Raw genomic sequence first — 8293 nt, 5'->3', positions numbered from 1 at the left:
AAAAATTGTTATATTTATAGCGTACAACAGGAGTTTTGATACATATTTGATTTTAGGAATGTAATTCTTAGCTCTGTGTTCAAAAAAACAGAAAAAGAGATCTCTATTTGAATAGAATTGAAATAAATTGTGGGTAATTAATATTTTATGACTTTTCTTTCTATAAATATGGCATTTCTCTAGTTACTTCTTCATAGCATTTTTTAAAAATATTTACTTTTTAGCTGTAGTTGGACACTACAAAAAAATACCTCTATTTATTTATTTTTATGTGGTGCTGAGGATCCAACCCAGGGCCTCACACATGCCAGGCAAGTGCTCTACCACTGAGCCACAACCCCAGCCCTCTTCGTAGCCTTATGATGAAGTTTTATAATAATGTTTATAAAGGTCTGCTATATATTTTGTTAGATTCATTCCTCATTACCTTGTTTTTTGATAACATTCTAAATGCATCTTTCAAAAAAAATTCATTCTTAACTATTTATTGCTGGTATATATAAAAATACTATGACTTTGTGTGATGACTACTGTCCAGCACCATCCTGAACTCTCACACTCATCTCAATATATTGTGTATATTCTCTTGAATTTTTACACAACCACATCATTGTGATTTCTTCCTTTCCAATCTGAATTCATTTTTTTAACTTGAAATAAATCATTTTTATTTTTTAATTTTTAAAATTTGTTATTTTTAGTTCTACATGACAATAGAATGTATTTAGCAGATTGTACATACATACAGTATAACTTATTTTTTTAATATTTAGTTGTAGTTGGAACAATACCTTTATTTTATTTATTTATTGTTTTTTATGTGGTGTTGAGGATGGAACCCAGGGCCTCGAATGTGTTAGGCGAATGCTCTACTACTGAGCCACAACCCCAGTCCCATAACTTATTCTTTTTAGGAGCACTCTCTTGTGGTTGTACATGATGTAGAGTACCCTAGTTGTGTATTCAAATACAAGGCTAGGAAAGTTATGACCAATTATTTCTACTCTTGTCTATCCCCCTCCCTTCCCTACGTTTCCCTTTGTCTAATCCAATGAATTTCTATTATTTCCCTCCCCAATCTCCCTTGTTTTTGATTAGCAAATCAGAGAGAACATTCAGCCTTTGGTTTTTTGGGATTTTTTTTTCACTTAGCATGATGGTCTCCAGTTCCATCCATTTACCAGCAAATGCCATAATTTCATTCTTCTTTATGGCTGAGTAATATTCCATTGTGTATACATATACCACATTTTCTTTTTTTAAAATTTATTTTTTAGTTTTTAGTGGACACAACATCTTTATTTTATTTTTATGTGGTATTGAGGATCGAACCCAGCGCCCCGTGCATGCCAGGTGAACGCCTTACCGCTTGAACCACATCCCCAGCCCCCACATTTTCTTTCTCCATTCATCCATTGAAGAATACCTAGATAGTTTCCATAGCTTGGCTATTTTGAGTTGAGCTGCTATAAACATTGATGTGGCTGCATCACTGTGGTATGCTGTTTTTAAGTCCTTTGAGTATAGACTGAGAAGTGGGATAATTGGGTCAAATCCAATTTGAATATATTTTATTTATTGCCTGAGCCTGTTATTTAGGACAGCACACTTATCATGAGCCCCATTTTAAAAGGAATAATGGCTTGTAATATTTGCTATAGGTTTTTGTAAATACATTTTGTTAAGAAAAATATTTCTCATCCAGGAATGTTATAATACCTGAGTGGATACTGAACTTTAACAAAGGTTTTACACATCTGCTGAGATCCTCATATGATTTTTACCCTTACTCTTCTAATGTGGCAAATTATATTAATTGATTTTCTCATCTTCACTTAATCTTACATTCTTGGATGAAACCAATTTGGTTATGATGTATTATCTTGCTAGATGCAAATTGCTGAGACTGTTCAGGTTTTTATATTTATATTTAAGGGAGATTGGGCTGAAATTTTTGTTTCTCACATTCTCCTGGTCAGATTTCGGTATAAGGTTGTGCTAGCCTCATAAAATAAATCAAGAAATAATCTCTCTTTTTTATATCCTCAGACATATTTTATGAGCACAATGCAACTTTGAATAATTTGTATGAGCTTGGAATAAGTTATTACTTGAAGGTTTGGTAGAAATCACCAGCAAAACTCTTTCAGCGTGGATTTGAGAAAATAACAACAGATTTAAGTTCTTGAATTTGGTATGTTCTGACTTTTTATTAAGTTCAGATTTACTAACTTTAATTTTTTGGAATTTTTCCACATCAACTGTTTGCAAATTAATTGGCATAAACATGTTCGTACATTTCTCTTATCCTTGAGATTTCTGCATTTTATGAGATTTTTGGCTTTTTTTTTCTTACATTATTGTGGTCTTTTTCTCATGTCATTTCTCATCAGAGATGTATAAAATTTTTTGAGTCTTCAATAAATCTGGTGTTTTGCTTAATGGGTACTTTCTTTTGTTATTCTTTTCCTAACTCTTAAGCTCTTCATATTTCAAATTAGTTTCTCTTATAATCTAAACTTGTAGGCCTTCAAATTTCCCTTTAAGCCAGGTGTGGTGGCACACACCTGTAATCCCCGTGGCTCAGAAGGTGGAGGCAGGAGGATCATGAGTTCAAAGCCAGCCTCAGTGAGGCTCTAAGCAATTCAATGAGACCTTGTCTCTAAATAAAATAAAATATGAAAAATTAGGGTTGGGGGTGTGGCTCAGTGCCCCTGAGTTCAATCCCTGGTATCCCCCTCAAAAATTTTCCCTTTAATTACTAGTTCCCCAAACTTTGATACATAGTTTTAAATATTTGATACATAGCATTTAAATACTGTCACATTTCCATAATGATTTGTCCCTTGACCCATGAGTTTCAAACAAATAGTTCCTTCTAGTTATCTTTTTATTTTGAACTCATTCTTTTCTTAGTTGCATTGTGCTCATAAAATATGTCTGAGGATATAAATAAAATTTTCAAAATGTTTTGAAACTTGCTTTATGGCTCATCTGTGATCCTCTTTACTGAGGTTTTTTGGGTTGTGAAGAATTTTTTTTTCTCATTCTACAATTTTGCCTTGGGAATTCCACCTTTGTTGAGTTTCTTCTATTAAACTCTCCATTTAAAGCACATGCTAACTTTTACTTTACCCCATAAGATTCTCAAGACTGCAAAAACCAATATTCAAATCCACTAGATTCAGCAAATGCCCTTCAGGCGGATGCTGACTTTGGGTCCTGCTTACCTCTCAGGGTTCTGGCCTTCACCTTGTTCTGGTGCTGTTTCTTAATTTATTCCCAGTTTACAGATGCTTTCCAGAATATATTTTTAATATTTTACCCAGTATTTTTTTTTTGTTTTGTTTTCAATGATTGGTTTAGACAACTCGAATATATTACTGGAAATGTAAATCCTCATTCATTTTTCATCAAGTATTTATTGATCACCTACTATAAGTGTTATAGCTGTGATCTGTACAAAACAGATTAGAAGAATGAGAAGAAGCAACATTCACTGGGGTAGGGCAGTAGAGGCAACTGAGAGAAGGTGATGAGGACTGGTGGTTAAAAATACATATTTGGCCAGGTGCAGTGGTGTAGGCCTATAGTCCTAGTGACTTGGGAGGCTGGGGCACAAGGATCAGAAGTTCAAGACCTGCCTAGGCTACTTAGCAAGACCTGTTTCAAAATAAAAAGTGCCAGGGGTAGCTCAGTGGTAATAAGATAGGAAGGAAATGTCCTGCAGATAACTTCTGCTTTCTACTCCACTAATGAACTTCCTTGAGACGGGCAGTGTGCCTGGGTGCATTCTTATACAGGGGGAGAAAAGGGGAGGAAATGCAAGGAGAAATGCAGAAGTTAGTATTTGAAAAATGATCCTCTTGCAAAAGGAATGACTAAAGCATGCAGGGTAGAAGGAATAGGAGAGAAAAAGAAGGTACTCCAGATGTTGGGTGAGGGAACTTGAATTTTTTTCCTTGAGATCTACCTGCCACAGGGCATAAATGCTTAGCACTATAGAGGGCTGGAGGGCAGCACCTATACACCTTCATGGGTTGCAAGAGAGATAGAAGGGCCTGATTACAGTGCTTGTGGTGAGAGGGGGACATAGTTGTGCAACTCAGGAGATTCTGGAAAGTTGCCAATACAGCAGTTTTGCAGAGAACTTTGGAGTATAGAAATGATATGATGGATGTTGAATGGTAGTAGTGGGAAATGAGACTCCCTCTGAGGTTTCTGACAAGGATGACTAAATGGATGACAGTTTCATTAACCAGGATCATTCAGGAGGAGCAGGTTGGAAGCAGCACAAAGGATGAATTTGATGTCACTCCGGCCTTCCTCCTGGAGGTGTCTAAAGACACTGAGCACAAGTATGTGGATCTCAGAGGAGTTCCCACTGATAAGACTTGGATCAAGTTTCAAGAAGGGAACAATGGTCAATAGTGTCTTATGCTACAGCAATCATGAGACACAGAACCGGAAAGGGGCCCATCATATTTAGCAACCAGAAGGTCACTGGTAACTTTAGCAGTTTCAGGGGTGGGGAAGAACAAGACTGTAAAGAAGTGAAAAAAACAAACATTTTTCCTGCTCTTCCAGATAGCTTGGCTAGGAAATGTAGCTGTGAGATAAGTAGATAGCTCAAGAGGGAATATTGTGTAAGGTGAAAATAAGGAGATGATTAAAATACAATTTCACAAATCACATGGCTTATTAAATTGTTCTCAGGGTGACAATGCTTAATGGGGGAGATTAACAAGAGCAAACATCACAGGGAATACACTCCATAGACTGCGTACCTCAGCCAATAGGAAGTGAATTCCAAAATTACTAAAGTTAACTTAACTCAAGAAGCTCCTAGAAGAGGGGCTGGGTTGTGGCTCAGTGGTAGAGCACTTTCCTAGCATGTGGGAGGCACTGGGTTTGATTCTCAGCACCATATATACATAAACAAAATAAAGGTCCATTGACAACTATAAAAGAAAAAATATATATGTTATAAATATAAATATAAATATATATATATGAAGCTCCTGGGGAAAGTCATGTCTATTAAAGTTAAGGTGGACCTTGTGTGAAGACTGTCAGGAGAAGCTGGCTTGACCACTAGAGCAGAGATCTTGTGACACTGTGAGGGCCCTGGGCGCTGGAGTCTGGTGCTTGTGCTCCAGGGTAAGTGGGGACAGCCTTGCCTGCTGCAGCCAGAGCTCTCAAAGTGTTGGTCAAACTCTTGCATTTGTATGTATTTTGAAGTCCAGTAGGTGAGGTCAGTAACTCACATCTCTGGGATCAATAATGTTTGGAGGAAATTCAGAGGAGGAAGAGCTCACTCCAAGTTCTCAAATACGGGATAGGACAGCATGTCTACTCTTTCCTTCCCTCTCCGGGATCCCTTCCTCTACTCTCTTGGTCTGCCTCCTATTTATTTTTAATTGGTGCATTATAGTTGTATATAGAAGTGGAATGCATTGTGACATATTTGTACAAGTACTTCACTCCCCAGTCCCTCCCTCCACCCCTCCCCCAACACGTCTACTCTTGAAACATCAAAACAGAACAAAAGCACAAGCTCCCAAACCAAAAAATGTTGTAGCAAACTATGTAAGAATTTGAAATCATTTTGAAGATATGGAACCATATCTTCTACCTTTTAAACAGTGGTAGAAGCCTAAGTTGCTGAAGCTAACAGATGAATCTAGAATTGAGGAAGGTGGAGACATTTAGTGGAGTGAGGTTCCTCACCATGGAGCTGCAAGGTGGGTGGTCAGAGGACCCATGAGGAAGGACGGGGTTTCCAGGCTGGTGGAGCAGGTGCAAATTGGGTACTCCCTCCCCCATACTTCCTAGGTGTCAGGGCAGGAAGTGAAGGGACACCATGCAACATATATTCACTAGTCCCTACTCTACTTAAGTAGTGGTGTAAATTAGGTAGACACCAGAGAATGAGGAAAGTATTAGACACGTGAACCAATGAAGGAAAGGAGGGGATGTCTAGGGCTTCCTGAATGCTAAAGGGGAAGGAAGGAACTTGGCAGAATATTGCCCTTCCAAAGCAGGAGGTAGTGAGAATAGCTCCAGGGAAACAGAAAGAGTCAACGCTGGCAAAATGAAGAAAGGCTAGAAAACAAACAGTAACAGCATGTTCCAGGTTCCCTGCATTATGCTAAGTTAGGAACTATATAGGAATCACATGTACTCCTCCAAACAATCTTGTGAGAAACGCATTGTCGGTTCCATTTTATTGATGTAGGAATTCTTTTAATTCTACTTCTCCATAATGGAGTAAATTGCTTGGAATATGGAGGGAGAGTTCCAGTTCTTCTCTTTTAAAAATTTATTGGTCGGGCTCCAAATTCCTTAATAGGACACCCATAGCACAAAAGTTGATAACAAAAATCAACAAATGGGACTTACTTAAACTGAAGAGTTTTCTCTCAGCAAGAGAAACAATAAAAGAGGTAAATAGGGAGCCTACATCATGGGAACAAATTTTTACTCCTCACACTTCAGATAGAGCCCTAATATCCAGAGTATACAAAGAACTCAAAAAATTAAACAATAAGAAAACAAATAACCCAATCAACAAATGGGCCAAAGACCTGAACAGACACTTCTCAGAGGAGGACATACAATCAATCAACAAGTACATGAAAAAATGCTCACCATCTCTAGCAGTCAGAGAAATGCAAATCAAAACCACCCTAAGATACCATCTCACTCCAGTAAGATTGGCAGCCACTATGAAGTCAAACAACAACAAGTGCTGGAGAGGATGTGGGGAAAGGGGTACTCTTGTACATTGCTGGTGGGACTGCAAACTGGTGCGGCCAATCTGGAAAGCAGTATGGAGATTCCTGGGAAAGCTGGGAATGGAACCACCATTTGACCCAGCTATTGCCCTTCTTGGACTTTTCCCTGAAGACCTTAAAAGAGCGTACTACAGGGATACTGCTACATCGATGTTCATAGCAGCACAATTCACAATTGCTAGACTGTGGAACCAACCCAGATGCCCTTCAATAGATGAATGGATAAAAAAAAAATGTGGCATTTATACACCATGGAGTATTACGCAGCACTAAAAAATGACAAAATCATAGAATTTGCAGGGAAATGGATGGCACTAGAGCAGATTATGCTTAGTGAAGCTAGCCAATCCCTAAAAAACAAATACCAAATGTCTTCTTTGATATAATGAGAGCAACTAAGAACAGAGCAGGGAGGAAGAGCAGGAAGAAAAGATTAACATTAAACAGATAGATGAGGTGGGATGGAAAGGGAGAGAAAAGGGAAATTGCATGGTAATGGAGGGAGACCCTCATTGTTATACAAAATTACATATAAGAGGTTGTGAGGGGAATGGGAAAATAAACAAGGAGAGATATGAATTACAGTGGATGGGGTAGAGAGAGAAGATGGGAGGGGAGGGAGGGGGGATGGTAGAGGATAGGAAAGGTAGCAGAATACAACAGTTACTAATAGGGCATTATGTAAAAATGTGGATGTGTAACCGATGTGTTTCTGCAATCTGTATTTGGGGTAAAATTGGGAGTTCATAACCAACTTGAATCTAATGTATGAAATATGATATGTCAAGAGCTTTATAATGTTTTTAACAACCAATAAAAAAAAATTTAAAAAAATATATTACCTTTGAAAAAGAAAAAAAAAATTTATTATTTCACTGGTGAAGCCAGGTGAAAGCAGTTAAATAGAAATGCCAAGTGGCCTCCGAAGAGCCACTTGGAGGCCCTTGGGTGGAATTCTAGAGCCAGGTGGAAGGAAGCAGGCTGCGGAAATGAAGTGGTAGCCTGTGAGGGGAGCCCTTCCCTGAGTTCCAGCACAGCCCTGTCACACAGTACCCAATCAGTGCAAAAACTCTTTGTGCGGCTGCTGGATCCACCGCGGAGAAGCTTGCCCACTTCAATACCCTCAGAGCTAGATAATCAGCCCGGCACAGGAGGCACACTGAGAAATTAACTGTTACGCCTCCCTTCATAACGTCCAATAATAGGCTGCAAAGGAAACTTCTAAGATGATGGGCATCAGTAATATATAGTAAAGGCAATTATCTCTTAAAAAGTGTATTTTGAAAAAAAAAATGTGTAATAGGGTTGGGAGGGCAGCAAAAGAGCCACGAGTGATCAAAAGGAGATTTCATAATGTTTCATAGCATTCATGTTATATGATTTTATAACATTTTTTTTAATATGCCCTGGACCCTTTTTTTTTTTGCACTTTTGCATTTGGGGCACGTGACTCGCTACTGGGTTGCCATGGGGACCAGAAGAAACTTTTTTTTGAA

The sequence above is a fragment of the Marmota flaviventris genome, chromosome 16, assembly GCF_047511675.1.
Source record: "Marmota flaviventris isolate mMarFla1 chromosome 16, mMarFla1.hap1, whole genome shotgun sequence".
In the NCBI taxonomy this organism is placed as follows: domain Eukaryota; kingdom Metazoa; phylum Chordata; class Mammalia; order Rodentia; family Sciuridae; genus Marmota; species Marmota flaviventris.
Note: the sequence above shows the minus strand (reverse complement) of the source record.